Genomic DNA, 17413 nt, shown 5'->3' on the forward strand with positions numbered 1-17413 from the left:
AAGAACCTAACTCAAAATCAACTATAAGGCTCCAAAACTCTTGCATGGAAGATAATGAAGATCCAAGATTGCATTTTTATGAATCTTGACTCACTATTATGCTTGAAAGGACAGTCCAAACCTCTTAAGCATTCCAAGCTCACAAAGATCAAGTCTTTGGGAGCGAAAAGAATATATACTAGACCTAAATCAAGATCTAACAAATGAGACATGAAGATCTGAAATTATACCTAAACATGATGCTCCAAGATGTCAAGAGTCCTAATCTACAAGCTAGAGGGCAACCACAGTACTCTGAAGATCTTCCTTCTCTTATCAACGACACTAAATGATACCAAAAAGATGAACTAAGGCTTCAAACTCTCATACACACTTAGGGTTTTTGAAATGAGGATGGAGGATGGAGTGGTGAAGGGTTTTGAGGCGATAATGTTCTTCAAATAGGGTGCAACACCTAAAATTTGGGTTTGGTCGCTGCGTGCAAACGCCTGGTGTCCTTCATAGAACACTTGACATTTGAATGTCGAGTGTTCTATGCCAAACGATTGGCTTTTGGACCAAATACCTCATCATCGGGATGTTACAACTATATTTTACCAAACCTTGGTTGTTATCAAGTTGTTAAAAAGGAGGCCTCTCGTTCTCATGTAATCCCATTTTTTGCTTGAATTTGGCCATCACACTGATCTATACGTTATCTTATTTGTAAGCTCTTCTCGAGTGTAATATAAGTTCTCTACATTTTCCTTTACTCTCTTTTGTGTGATTTCGATCTTCTTGCCTAGAACCTTTTAACTAACCATTCGTATTTGACTAAATTAACAACCAACAAGTGGTGTTGAAGCACCAAGTTTCGAACGGTTTGCTTAGAGTTGATATCAAGATGAAAAGGAAATAGAATAAGAAATATTGAAGAAACTAGAAGAATGGGTTTTATTAACTTAGAAGAATTCCCACTTGCACATAGGAAATAAACACACAAAGAAGAAAGAACTTATTCTATTTTTTCTTATCCGGTACTACCGATATCGGAAATGCTTCTCCTCCACCTACACATGAGACTTGTATATGATAGCGGGGAATAATATCTCTATTATAAAAACATGTTTGTGATATGGTAATACATTTTATCGAAATGGAATCTAATAGCTCCAAACTTAATATGAGTTTTAATTCCAATTCTCTCTCCCAATTTTGGCTACTACTCCCTCTAGTCCTAGTCCTGGTCTCTCTAACTTTAGGTTTTTATAATGAGTGCAAAGAAAGAAGAATACTTTTTTAAACGAAAATAAGAAAAAGTACATGAAAGAGGGTTGCCTACCAAGTAATGTTGGGAAGGGCATCATATGAACTTATTGCTATACGTTAATGATAAGCAATAGTTGAACAAAAGGGTAAAGCTCGCTCCAACAATATTTGCTTGAGTGAAGAAGAGATATGTTTCTTGGAATGGTTTTTCGTCGAGTGCGTGATCATGACAAGAGTCGAGGAAGAAACCTTAGCTAACGCAGTGCCAACATCTATGGTAAGACTAGGGGTCAGTTTTCTCTTAAATGACTTAGCGTAAATGACATGTAAGCGGTGAATCGGGTTGAAAGTTAAAGTCGCAAAAAAGGTATGAATTTATTTAGTTGGAAGTTAACTAGCCTACATTCTATCAAGGCAAGTTCATGTGAACTCTCTTGTCTCTCGGTCTTTATTAGAATACTTTAAAATGAAAGGTGGTGGATTACCATTAAAAAGATAGAGCATTGAATATCTAACTTAATTACCCATATATCAAATTGTATACCTTAAGTACGGAACTTCTCCAAGAAGTGTTAATTCCATACACATGGAATTCATATGCAATAGTCAAATGATCCTCTTCATTATATATGAACTTTTCATGAATTATAGATTCTCGGAGACAATTCCGATTGGTTAATAAAAAGCAATTTTAATGACAATTTTTTTAATTTTTTGTTAGTTTAGTCAATTTATCATAAAAGCTAAAAGAGGGAAGGGGGTAAATTAATAGTATCTCTTTGAGAGTTAAACTTCCATCTGTCCATATTTTGAGAAATAGTATCTCTTTGTTACCATTTTTGTAGGAATGAATACTATGATTCGAATTTTGAATATCAATGAATACTAGATCTATAGGATAACTTCAATCTAGAAGGTATTTGGTGATTTATAAGATATTGATGATTCTTTTCTATTTGTAATCAAATTACTAACTAAACGGGTTCTTCCATGTTACCCATATATTATGTATTCTCGAGGATTTCTACATAAAGAGGTAAGATGATATCTTACCAGTTACATATCCAAGGCCACTAGCATAAATAGACAAATCACAAGTTTCATATAATTTACTTCTCAATAGGATTTATGGCATACTCATTAAAATTTCAAGTAATGATTCTTGAATATCCTATATAGTAAAGTATTTGTGTGATGTTGTTTTGTTTTTTTTGTTTTTCTAGATTTTGCGTGTGCAATACATGTTCCTTCGATTTCTCCAAGTAAATCTCTTTGCATAGCAATGATTATTATGTTTGTTTCTCTTTCAACATACTTCTATTGTATGGCTGAGTAGATACTTTATTTTTTCATGAACCATAATAATATTATTTGATCAGATCATTTATTCATCTTTTCTATTGTTTCTCTTCCTTTGTTTTTTGTGTTATTCATATATCCTTAATTTCTGTATCTGCAAATGTATGTTTCAGGGATCTATAAGAATTATGTGGCAGATGAGTTACATCCCATATTAAATTTAATAGTATATGACTTACGTGAATAACTTGTAATGGTGTGTCTCTTATATGAGACAGTGAGCGTTAATCATGATTTTTACTTGTTGCATTCCTTGATTGACTACGCAAATAACATATCATGTTGAAGTTTGAGTAGTAAATGGTGCCCCTCTTCTTCTACACATGAAGCCGCATGTACCGTTAGAGGACTAAGAAACCACTCACCCCTCGTGTATATATGTAATAATCCCAACCGTATTAGTAAAACTTTGTTGCATATGAATAACCCCTTTTCTATTTGATATTATTATAATTAGTCATATATTTTGCACAATTATCTTCAAAAATTAATACCTAATATTATATCTTATAGATAAATGATACGTACTATGCTTTGAATTGGATAAATATAGTTAAAATCATAGCTGAGAAGAAAAAGAAAAGGACCGGGACAAGAATGGAGTTAATAAGGATCAAAGTAAATACTTTCTATAAATCTAGAATCTGCAATGCGACATACCAATACCATGTAGCGATCAAACATTTGAATTTGAAAAAAAAATCGGGAAACATCACAATCTGTGACGCGGTAATTATCTATCCGCTTCGCGACCTCTTTGATTCTATAAATACAAGATTTTTCCATCTAAATCAATATGCTGGAGATCCTAACTATCCGTTAAAAAGAAAAACATTTGTAAACACTTTTAGGTCACATTCGAGCGTGAAGAATGAGATTGAAGAACAATTGTCAAGATTGAAGCTTGAATAAATATAAAATATCATTAGGTTTTCTGTAAACATCATGTTTAACATAACTTATTCTATTATATTTTAATTTTCAATAGAGACTATGGGCTAATACCCTTAGACTCTACTTAGATGTAGATTAACCTTACTACTATTCTATGATTTATTGATTTATTGATTGGATTTATAAAAGTTTGATTATATAATAAGTTTGATTATATAATAAATTTGATTAATATCATTACGTTATATGTTAAAGTTTCGATTTTTTTACTTATATGAGATATATCTAGACGACAAATATGGTTGTATTAACTTGAATCTTATTTAGTTTTTGATAATAAATTGTTAAGTATAATTACTTTAATATTATTGTTTCAATCAAGTTCATTGTATTGTTTGTTAGCTTTCCATTTTGTTTTCGTTTTAGTTCGCGACGCAACCTTGATGATTCCATATTTATTTTCATTTTCATATTTATTCTACTTTATGTGTTCGTTTTGTTTAGTTTTATTTTTATTTCAGTTATTTATCACCAGAGCTTCTACATCAAATACAATTTTAGCTTTATAAGAACCTGAACAGTCCATAAGAGAAATAAAGGAATTAGCAGGAAATCTGAATATGATTCGACATAGAGGACGTAGTAGACACAACCAATCTCATTTTAGGTAAATATGCCAACCTCACCAGAGATGGTACCGACCCATGCCTTGTTCACCCAACAATTCCTAAAACCCCTACTATTGAGCTCGAGGGCCAGTTTTGGAATCTGTTAAAAGATATCATGTTTTGTGGAAAGTATCATGAGGATGCACACAAAACACATCGATGAGGTGATTAACATAACCGATTATAAAAACATACCGAGAGTATCTAAGGATGCAATCATGTTATGTGTATTCCCAATCACATTCAAGGATATAACAAAAACATGGGTATAATCATTGCCACCGAATTCTATTACCATATGGAATGATCTTGAAGCAAATTTCATTCAATAGTTCAACCCATCTGCAAAAACAATAATCAATATGAAAGTTAAAATACAAAATTTTCAATAATTAGATGAAGAATCAATATATGGGACATGAGATAAGTACAAGGATATGCTTCAGAATTGTCCACAACACGACTTAAATTCTAACCAAGGTGTTTACACTTTCTATAATTGGATCGGTGTTTTCATAAGAAGGTTGATTCAAGGAGCCCTATTAAAAATCAATATGGCTGATGGTAAGGAGATCATTGAAGAAAATGGAAAGCATTCGTGGGACTAACACTTCAAGTGAGATAAATGTCTGAGAAAAGCAAGCAATGATATCATTGATTGTTTAGTCGCATGAATTTCAAAACTTGACAATATGGATCATAGTATAGAAATGAACAATCAAGCTCTCCATGCCATTAAATTTGGATGTTATAATTGTAGAGGTCCACACCTAAGCATTGACACTTAAAATCGAGAAGAAAGTGGGACAACTCTTGCAACTCATTTGCGAATGCTTACCCAAAACCTTGCCAATCATTATTGTCAATTTATTATGAACTTGTGTGTTTACTTTAAGATATGAGTGGCTGTAACGCCCGTAGATCCGGCTAGTCAATTTAGAGATAATAGGGGTCGAAAACGACTTTTTGACAAAAGATTATTTAGAATAAATAATCTTAACCAAGTAGTAGAATATGTCTCAAGGGTTCCGTACATATAAAGAACGCCGAAATCCGAGTTATAACGAAGAAGTTATGGTACGTCGAAGTTTTACGACAAAACCGGCACGACATCGGGAGACGTAAATAGTGAATTTACAATGGAGGACTTTTTAGCCTTAGTAATCTAAATAAAAGTCGTATAATATGTTAAAATGAGAGCGTCCATAAAAAGAATACCCAAATCTGACTTCGTATGAGGAAGTTATGATTTTTCTAACATTTAGCATAATAGTGCAAAACCCGGAAATTCGAATTTTAGATCGGTCGATTTTCAGCCAAAAAAATCTAAACGAGAAATGAAGATATCGTTAATAGGAGTTAAAAGATAAAAAGACAGTCGAAAACGAAGCTCGTATGCGAAAGATATGGACGAAGCTTAGTCTCTACTCTTTGAGCGCGACAAATTCGATACAGTTTTGTAAATCCGAGATAGAATGAGAAATAGCCAACAGTGTCTAAATGAAAGTTGTATTACTCATAAATACCAACACATGGATATAAATAACATCAAAAATGAAGCTCGTATGCGAAAGATATGGACGAAGCTTAGTTTCTACTTTTCGAGCGCGACGAATTCAAATACAGTTTTGTTAATATGAGATACAATAAGAATTAGCCGACGGGGTGTAAATGAAAGTTGTAGTACTCGTAATTACCAACGCGTGGATATAAATAACATAGAAAACAGAGCTCGTACGCGGAAGATACGGACGAAGCTTAAAGACTACTTTACTATAAAACTCCTATAAATAAATGGTGAACTCCTCATATTTTCTTCACACCATAAGCCTTTCTTTCTCTCTATAACTTCTCTCTAGCCTCCCTAAACACCTCCCAAGTCTAGGGAACCTCCCTAGCACGAGAAGGAAGCCCCAAAGCGCCCGACGGCTCCAAGAAGAAAAGCTTTCGGCTCGGAAACGCTGCTCCAACGAAGCCCGGTTTTCCATAAAACCCGCTGTAAGTGAGCTACGCCTACGCTGTTTTTAAATAGCTTTTATTTAATTATAGTAACGTTAATTAGGAACCTATAATAAGTACTTTGACTATTATTGTGGGTTATATAAGTATTGATTAACGCTTATATAATAGTAATAATAGCTAGACTATTAATTAGTCTCGGCGAATAATAGACTAAACTCTAGTAGTAATAATACTAGGTTTCGTCGAAGGAAATTATTTTTTAAGAAGCGAAGCGCTGTCTAAGTTCGGAATCACCACCTTTTGAAGTGAGTGCATAGTCCCTTTCATGAACATGATTTTAATACAAATATTGATTGAAGTATTAATTATATGTTTATGTGCGAGTTAAATGATGTTGCCTGAAATACGTGTTAAAGAACATACCTGGTTATATATGAAGATTTAGGATAAAGAGGAAACCTAAATTAATTATGAGGAATATTGGGTAGTATTTTCTTACAACTACAAGTGAGTTATACTCAGAGAATAGAACTTTAGTATATGTCATTGATCCGGGAGCAAGGATTAGACATAGTCATTGTCCCTAGTCCGAGAGTATGAATTGGACATAGTCAACTGTCATTAAACCGGGAGCATGGATTAAGACATAGTCAATTGTCCTTAGTCCGGGAGTATGGATTAAGACATAGTCAGTCGTCCTCAGTCCGGGAGTATGGATAGGACATAGTCATTCGTCGTTAATCTGGGGGAATGTATTTACACATATATACTTGTCCCTAATCCGAGAGTATGGAATGGGCATAATTATTAATCCGAGAGCATGAATTAGATCCGAGAGTATGGGTTAAGTAAGAGGTAAAATTTAAGGTCCGAGAGTATGGATAGTCTCGTTGTAAGGATTAACTGGGTGGGGTAAGAGTTGCTTATAAATATATATATATATATATATATATATATATATATATATATATATATATATATATATATATATATATATATATATATATATGGTGAAATTGTATATTTTGTGAGTTCTAAATTATATATATGATATAACATTGTGTAATTGAAATCCCTATATACTTACCAGGTTTCCCAACCTGACCCACTCCAGCTTATTTGTATCACAGGTGTCTATATGAAGTTAGATTACACTGAGAGATTAAGGAGATGTAAATCACTAGTGATAATGAATGTACGTTCTGTTTGTGCTTATGTTTCTGTATTGACGATGACATCCCAATGTTTTAAAATAAATAAAAAAAATACATTTCTTCAGAAATGTTATAATAATGTATTTATCATGTTTTTCTGGGAACAAATTCCGCAATATTTTTATAAAAAGGGTACTCTGATTTTTATAAAGCATAAACATAATCGGTCTTTTCTGGCCGTGAAAATGGGGATGTCACAGTGGTTAAATTAGTAGACTTTCGTTTAGCTAGATCAAACCATGAATCTATGGCTTAGTTTATTAATTTATGGATTTTATAAGTTGGTTTTGTGCATGTGTTTTATTATCATTACCTAACATGTTAAAGTTTGTGACTTTGTTGCTTTAATTCAGGTTCTGTATAGCTTAGTGACCCTTAAATTACATGAACTTGTTACCTAGTAGTTTAGTGACTATTAAATTGCTAGAGCTAGGATCGACCAAATCTTAGATAAGTGATAAAAGTAACTAATTTAGTTGTGCTAGAGAACATAAATTATGATAATAATTGTGTTTTCTTAGATAAATCTTACATAGCCCATCTATAATTAATAACTAATTCTGTGTTTTGCTTATGTATGAGCATACAAGGTAGTTCATGAATAGGTAAAAAGATTAGTAAATTTGGACTTGAAAGAGTCTCACACGCTATATCCACCCATAACACTGCCCCTGGAAGTGGTAGTTGGATAGAGATACAAATCATTGACTAATTTCATGTTAGATGAGTCACATTATGCTTGCTAACAATTCGTGCATTGTACCATGAATAGTGTTATGAGAAGTCCTTTGCTCTTGTACTAACTAAGTAGGTTCAAGAAAAACTCTTTCATATGTGAAGTGGGATTTAATCCTCACTGACACATATGTAAGTCTACGATTATGAGGCTTACACTTGTCATAAAGTGCTCAACAATCTAGAACACATAATAGAGATGTGTTATCTCGCTAGAGAACCAATAAAGAATTTTGGATAATTATTCAACAATCCTTTTGAGAAGAAAGTATATGTTGCTCGAAGGGAAGTCTTCCAAGAGAGGGATCTGATTTCCAAAAAGGCTAGTGGGAGCCACATTTATCTTGATAAGATTCAAGAGTCAACCAACGAGGAGCCTAGAGTTGGACCTGGCATTCAATTCGAGGTTGAAAGAGTTATTGAGGAAACTAAGATAAATGAGTCATAGGTATTGATCAATCAGAGTATACTGGTTATCGGAAGCTATGGTACGCCCTAAAGGCTACAAATTATAATGAAGACTTGGAAAGCGAGATTCAGCCCATGTATGTCAAAACATGGTAGATCAAGCACTTGACTTTGATCATTAGGTGTAAGTGGATCTTCAAAAGGAGACAAGGATGGATAGGAACAATCACACAATCAAGACAAGATAGGTTGTGTAGGATATGTCAGCTAAATAAGTTCATTTATGGACCAAAATAAGAATCTCGCAAGTGGGATCATTATTTCCATGAAAAAGCTCAAAGAGTTTGAATTTCGAGAAATAAAGATAAGCCATACATATATCCAAGCTAGTGGGAGTAATTGGAATCTTTGTTTCAATGATAATGTTCATGGAGTTTGAATTTTGAGAAACATAGATAAATCATATATATGTCAATGCTAGTGGGAGCATTGTAGTCACCCTTTTATTATACATAGATAATATACGATTCGTAGGAAACTATATTCTAACTTAGCAAATGTAAAAACTTGGCTTGATATGAGAATTTTTTCGCTATGATATACATGGGAGATACATAACATGTACATAATAAGGATCCATAGAGATAGATCAAAGTGATTCGTTTGATTGAGCAAAAGTACATTGAATCTTGAGGAAACTCGACAGACAAAACTCGAAAAGAAGTTCGTGCTTATTAAAATATGGCATAACATTAAGAAAAGAAAATGTACTAGTTTTACTATTGAACTAGACATTATGAATCGTGTCCAACATGATTCTGCTATGGGATCAATGATATATTCCATGAGATGTACCCGATCTGTTGACTCGTATGCCTTGAGCAGGACATGTTGGATTAGATCAATTTGGCAAGAATCAACGAATCAAGATCACGAACATTCTTAAGTGTCCTAGGAGGACAAGGAAATGATCTTGATAGTATAGAAGAGATCATTGTAAGAGTTGTATTGATTCTAAGTTCTACACTTATAAAAATGATTTCATTCGTAGTCGAAATTCGTGCTTTTACTGAATGGTGATGTATTAGCTTAGAAGATTACCAAGTAATGCATCATAGTGGATTTAACAAACTTAGAGTATATTGTAGTTAGTTGAATTGTAAAGAAAACAATGTGACTAAAAGAGATTCATTAGTGACATCTTTGTTGAAATTCAATAATTGATGGTCCTTTTGAAGTTTCTAGTGACTATAAGGGTGAAATTACCTCCAGTATGGGTCCTAAGTTACACAAGCCCATAAGACACATACACAGTAAGTACCAACACATGTGATAGTGATTCAAATGTAAATACATAATAGTCAATAAGTCATATCGAAAGATAATCTTGTCAATCCATTCCATAAGCCAATGTCACTGACAAGTCTGATAATCAGACAATGTCGAGAGGCATTACATTTGAAAATGAATTGGCTTAAGCACTCTTAGTCTGGATTGTTTAAACTTGAGAATTTGAAGAAGTATAAGTTTTAATTCTATTTGGCGATTATTAAGTGGAGATCTTAATATATATGATGGAATTTGGTCATTTCAGTTAGCTTATTACTGCATTCTCCTTTTGCATCTTTGGAATCCACTTCCCGAGTATTAATTTAATCAAATGTCCACAGTCGGTCATACACTTGGACGTAAGCAGTGATTCACGACTATCATGAGTATTAGTGGATTGTCCATATTGATTGGACATATCATAGAGATTGCGCTAACACTCATGTGTACTTAACAAATATTTAATTATTGGACCAACCCGCGCTTAGAGATTGCTTCATGGATACATTCATAAGTAATTCTAACAACAATATATTTTATTCTTCAAACCTAGATACATGTGGAGTTTTTCTCTACGATTCTTTTATGCGTTGGTCTATTCGAATGTTATCCATAACTAGTAGTCATAAAGGGCATGCCCATGTGTGACATGATGAAATAGAAAAAAACTATGTAGTTGAAGTTTATCTGTTCCTTCTGCCTTAATAGGAGAAACGATATCTATGGACCATGGGCCCCTCGATGATATGGTGCTGACATCTAAAGTGCTTGGCCAAGCCCTGAATAAAGTTGATGCGTTTAATTTAGTAGTCAGATGCAGTCGTCACAAATCTTTATCGGGAAACATAATCTTGAATTATGAGATGGACCATTATCTATGTCTCCATTTCATACGGATATACGAGAACAAAGGAATAGTTGATCAACTATCTATGGGTTGATCAACTCTCTGTTGATTATTGGAGAAGTTTTGGTCCTCTTATAGTTGAAGACTTGTCTAAGTGGGAAACTGTTGGAAAGAGTTTCCAAGGTCATTAACTATTGGTAATATTTCTAATAATGACAGGATCCCTTTGGGTTGCCCTCAAGACCAAAATTGAGTACAATAAATAAAGAATAAATTGGTTTATTTAATTATCATAATTAATAACTAATTAGAAACCAATTGGAAAAAAATATTTTGGGAATTATTTAACAGTTTAATTAATCAAAGGGTTGAATATTCAATTAATCAATAATTGGTTGACCAGGAATATTCCAAAACCATTATGGAATTAGGGTTGGATAAAAATCACTGCATTCCACATGGGAAAAGGAGTGAATTTTGTGGTTAGGCTCCTATCCATCATGGGAAGGAGTACAAAACCTTGGAAGGTATCGAAGGCTATAAATAGGGCCTTATGGATTTCGTTATTCCTTGCACCTTGGCTTGAAGTTTTGTCAACTATTATTCCACCTCCCATAGGGATGCTTTCTAAACTTCTTAGGGTTTGTGAAATTAACCCTTATCCTAGTTGTTTTTATTTGACACTTTGGTGTAATGGGTGTGATACCATTAGAGGGATTTTGGTTTGGTTCGACTCATCCAAGCAACTTCATGGAGGATCAAGATATCAAGCATATCGATCAAGGGCTACATAAGAGGTATGTTTTTATTCTTTATTTTATGTTTTCCAGGGTAGATGTAATTAGCATCAAACCATAAATGCATAGGTTTCATGGAGACTTAGGTATATCGTAGTTTCGTTTTTTCCGCTACCTAGTTTAGAGTGTATTTGATGCGTACAAAACCTAGCAAAAAGAAGGCATTTCTAGAACCATCCAAGGGTGGACGATTTTGGAGCCTCTTCTAGGGTTTCTGGAAGCCTTCTGGATGCAGATAAAGAAATTATTTGAATTGACATTAAATCTATTATTTAACAATTCAAATCTTGCTTTTCCTGCAAGTTACCTAAACTATAAGTAGGACCCCTTGGCTCATTATTTTCGTTCACGACCTTCCTAAGAAGCATAGGAATGAAGATTCTTCCTCTCTCTTCTATCTCCACTTCATTCTATGGTTTCTAAGTTTTTGGGTACAAAGCGTTAGATGCAGTAACAAAAGGGAATGAAGATAATGTTGATCCAAAAATAAATGTATTGTTGAAAGAAGACAACGAAAAAGTAACTGATGAAGGTTTTTACTCAAATCAAAACATGGAGGAAAACAAGTTAAATAAATGATCACATGATTTTCAACACCGAAAGAGTCAAAAATCTTTTTCTGAAGAAAATGAAAAGAAAACTAATACAGTTTGGGTTGTAAAAACCGATGTTAAGTCTGATGTCGAAGACAAGAATAAGAAGGTTTGTGATAAGTCTAATCCTAATGATTCCAAAAATCAAATGAAAAGACTTAAAAGCATGACAAAGAAGTTGAGAAATCTGATTTGAAAGATGAAATTTCCAAAAAAAAGCATGAAAGAAAGCTTATTGGAAGAAACAAAAAGATATTCAAATGACAAAGATTCTGAAACACAATAATTCTCAAAAACTTGAAAAGATGTTTTCTTAAACATAAAAAACTCATACTTCAAAAGAGTCTTCTGAGGATGACTCAAAGGACATCATAAAGAATGTTGCCAACAAAAATGTTTTTCTACAAAAAACAAAAGTTGTTCAAAAAGAGAATGTGAAAAAGAATGTTAAACCTTCAAATCGTGTTTAGAAAAATGTTCAAAAGATGAATGGTTTTCAAAATAGTCAAATGAATTCACAAAATCATTTTCAAAACAATGGACAAATGAGTTTCTCACAAAATCAAAAACAATTTTCAAAAAAATTCTCATTTTGGTTATCAACATCAGTACCAATATCATTTTAAATAATGACCACAAAACCATTTTCCCAAATGAATTTTCAAAAATGATGAACGTTGTGAAGAAAAATGTACCATTAAAAACTGATTGTCCATGTTTTCCAAATCCACATTTGAAACAAAAGTTGAATGTATCTTTTGTCAAAGGCAAAAATTACACGAAAATCTTAATCAATGGTTGGAGGGAAAAGGAAGATAAATCCAGTCGAAAAATTATTCTCAAGATCAAGTCCAATAGGCTTATGAGATTTACTTGAATGAATCTTGAATGGAAGTACCTCTTCTTAGAATCAGTTTCTAATGTGTCAAAATGGCAAGAAGTTAAAACCAAGAAATTTGATGTTTCTCAAAGAAATATTGAAAAAGAGAAAATCAAGGTTGAAACTTCGGCATTGAATGATTACATATCAATGTCTAAAGCTGATGAAGGTTACTTAATTGACAAAATTAAGACCAAAGTTCGTAGTTAGATCTTTAGTTCTTCATTGCAAACTGCATTCCATGCTAATTTTCAAGGACCCAAAAGGTCTTGGGGACCTAAATCTCTCTAACTAATTACAGGTACTACGTGATGAGCAGATTGAAAAACCGGTATATCGATAGTGGGTGATTGTGTCACATGACTGGAAGAAAGGAGAATTCGAGAGATTTTCGCAAGTTAGAGAATGTTGGAGTAGTAAAGTTTGGGAATAATCAGAAGTGTAAGGTCAAGGGATATGGGAAACTAACCAATTGAAATTTCATAGTGAAAAGAGTCGCTTGTGTCAAAGGGTTAAAGCACAACCTAATAAGCTTATCTCAAATCATAATAGGAACTGGGAAGCAAGTGCTTTACGATGAGGAAGGAAGTGTAATTTTGAACAAAGAAACAAAGGAAGTATTGTTAACGTCAAAGAGGAAGGGGGATATGTTCACTTTTGACATAAAGATTATTTTAGGAATTCCCTCAGTTTGACTACTATCGAAAGCTTCATTTGACCACAACTGATTTTGGCATCAAATACTTTCTCATCTTAGCTTCAAAAATTTAAACAAACTTGTTTTAAATGATATTGTTCGTGATTTACATGTTTTAAAATTTGACAATGATTCGTTAAGTGCATCGTGTGAACAGGGTAAACAACACTGTCAAGGTCATCTAATCACAATTGATTCAAAATTTGTTGAACATTTGGAAGTTCTTCAAATTGACTTGTCTGGTCCTTTCACTGTTGAATCTCTCAATAAAAAGAAGTACATACTTTTTATTGTTGATGATTTTTCATGATTTACTTGGGTTTTATTTCTAAGAAAGAAGTAGAAACAACTCAAGTGATGATCGATTTTATCAAAAACATCAAATTAATTTTGAAGAAGAAAGTTCACAAGATAAAGAGAGACAATGGAATAGAGTCTACGAATGAAATTCTAGATCCGTTTTTGACGAATTTGGGAATTTCACATAACTTTTGGTCTCCTTACACACTAGAGCAAAATGATGTTGTTAAAAGGAGGAATTGTTCGTTGTGAGAAGCGGCTAGGACGATGTCCACATATGCAAATTTTCCTCAATATTTTTGGGTAGAAGCAGTTTCGAAAACTTGTTTTACACAAAATCGTTCATTCATTCATCATCATTTTAACATCACACCTTATGAAATCATTGAAAAAAGGAAACCTAATGTGAAATTTTTTCATGTTTTTGTATGCAGATGTTTCATAATGAATCTCAAAGATAACTGTTCTAAATTTATGAAGAAATCTGATGAAGGGATTTTCTTGGAATATTCACACAACTTTGTAGCATATAGGGTGTTGAACAAGCGAACACTAAAAGTTGAAGAAACATTCAATCTCACATTTAACGATTACTATGTGAAGAGTTTTGAAAGATAATTTTCAAAGAAACCTATACTTTCTAAAACTAATGAAGAATCTGGTAAATGCTTACTTTCGATGTTGATCTTGATTTAATATTTGGTATACCTGATAGGGCAACTGATGAGAACCAAATTCGACACATGGTCAAGTGGAGGGGGAGTACTTGATTTCTCTATCTCACATCAAGGTAAAGTTGATGACTCATCAGGAATATGTTGAGGGGGAGTTATTGACTTCACAGGCTGGTATTGATGGGGAGTACCAAACAAAAAATCCATTAGTTGAGGGGGAGCTAAGTAGAACTAATCATGATGATGATAATGATGCTCAAGGTAATCAATTTCATGATATTAATGATAATATTTCTATTGTATATGAACTTTAAGAAGCAAAACAGACATTTGAGGATGCTTATTTGGACTTTGATCCTACATTTCCTCCTATGGAGAAATGGACGAGGGGTCATCCCAAAGAACAAATAGACTTATAACACTTTCACAACTGCTATAGGACCCCATGGTCTTCCAAACCATCCACAACGCTGAACCAAATCCAACATGAACTGAAACCCCATTAAGCTAAATTCCAATCAAGTGCTTGGGTCATGCTTCGAACTCCAAAGTCTTCATCAAGAAAGAATAAACATAGAGGTTCTAACACAACCCTCAACCAGAACCTAGTCAGAGACCCATAATGCACCACTACCGATGCTTCATGTCTTCGGACAAGATAACCTGAACCTTATATATATATATATATATATATATATATATATATATATATATATATATATATATATATGTGCCTCCTTGATTATAACTGATTAATAGACAACAATCCTTGCATAAACCTCAATTCATACCATCATTAGAACTGGATCTTCACTAGACCTTGGATATAGGATTCCACAATCATTCACACTTGAAAATATTCCCATTAATCTAAGCGATCCTCCTCCACTTAGACTAGTTGCACTCTGCCAACCACATAACCAATGGTTTTTCGAACCATCTCACCACCTTACCACTCCACCACAATTCTGATCTCATAACGACTGAGATTCCATGACCAAACGAATTGGGGTACAAACACTCCAAGAACAGGTTAAACACTTCGTGAATCTTGCAGGGAAACATCATTGCATCCAAAGCACCTTACCCAAAAAAAATTCCAAATCCTTGAAAAACCTAATCCGAATACAAAGAACGAATAATCCATTATCGGAACAGACAGATAACCAATACAACGACCCACCTGCCACATGGAAAAACCATGCGGACCTGTATCAACCACTCCCTGACATTGATAGATTAGCAAAAAATCTTACTCTACTAACGATGACAATTAGTTCAATGGGCTACTCCTCCACCAACTGACATCCAACCTAAGTGAATCAAGTACCTTTGAACTCTGCCTTTGTTTTCCCAGAAGGGACAATCGACCACAATGTGATCTTTTCCCAGAGTCTCCCAATACGAGGATTTACACACACAACTCTAAAAACATGAACCTGAAAACAAGCCTTTCGACACTCACTTCTGACCAATCCCTCATCCGCCTCAACAATCTTAAATTTCAAAAACCCAAAGAACTTGCATTACAAGTTTCTTTGACCCAAAGCACTAAAACCATCAAAATCAATCTGGCTGCTGATTTTCCAAGATAAAACGCTCAGCTCACTCCTACCTAGGGCTTACACTATCAATAAATGTTGCCTCCCGTGCCGATGCCTACATTTGGCTCAACAGCTACCCTTCAAAATGATTATTGGTATGCAAAAATGGCATATGAAAATTAGTATAATAGCTAGACAATCAAAAGAAGTGACTATCCTCGGGCGGAGACTTAACTATAATGAACATATTGTATCATGCACAAGTATATTATCATAAGCATAATAATAAAATCATAAAGGAAGCGGATATGATACATACTTGCAATTACATCTGATGGCACTCGAGTCTCCTCAGCACGTAATTGAAAATCTCGTCTCCTCACCAATGAAGCCTCCACTCCACCCTCACGACCATATGTAATCCTCAATGTAGCTAGAGTAGGGGCCATTACAACTCCACTCACAACCTCAGACAGTCGACCTTCTTTTGGCCCACCTGGTCACACTGGAAACAAATCAGCTTGAACCCCAAGGACAATCCCTGCTAAAATGAGCAGGCTGAGCACAACTAAAGCAACTTATCCCTTTCTCTTGAAAACTTCCCTCTTGAGTCCTCTTACACTTGGCACAACAGCCCCGACCCTGGTGGAAACCTGATCGAAAATCCTAAGTATTAGCCTCTTTGTCTGGCCCACTTTGGTCTGATCCCGAACCGACTTCTGCTTCTTCAAGAGCTCCAAATCAATCTCCCGTTCCCGGGCTCTGGCAATCATGTCCTCCAAGGTCCTACAACTGGATATGTTCATAAACTCCCAAATATCATCCTGTAGCATATCATTATACCTCGCCTTCTTCATCTCCTCATCAGCAACATACTGAGGAAGTAGCAAGGACCTCTCCCTAAACATGGTTGTAATCTCCACCACAGTCTCTTTCATCTGGCGAAGGTCCTAAAACTCCCTCGCCAACTACTGCACCTTAATGGCAAGTGAAAACTCCGCCCTGAATCTCGTCACGAAGTCTTTCCAAGACATTGCCGCCAAGGCCTCAGCTCCCAAGGAGTGACTAACCTACTCCTTTTTTTGAAATGGAAAATATACTAAATTATTCCTAAGTTATTCCATTTATGTCCACAGTAGGACTTGAAACCTTGACCTCAAGGCGGGAGGGAAACACCGCATACGGTTGGGCTAGAAGCCCTTTGGTAACCTCCTCCTGCAAGTCGTGGGCTCCATCCCTCATAAGGCACGGCGAAAATGTTACA

At 34.4% G+C, this 17413-nt stretch overlaps 1 pseudogene; it reads right to left on the minus strand.

The window, feature by feature from the left end:
• Window positions 1-1886: 1886 nt before the first annotated feature.
• Window positions 1887-17087, minus strand: LOC145089578 (DNA-directed RNA polymerase subunit alpha-like; annotated as a pseudogene).
• Window positions 17088-17413: the final 326 nt, after the last annotated feature.

The sequence above is a fragment of the Lactuca serriola genome, chromosome 2 (genome assembly GCF_051521515.1).
Source record: "Lactuca serriola cultivar US96UC23 chromosome 2, Lser_US96UC23_V15, whole genome shotgun sequence".
Taxonomy (NCBI): Eukaryota; Viridiplantae; Streptophyta; class Magnoliopsida; order Asterales; family Asteraceae; genus Lactuca; species Lactuca serriola.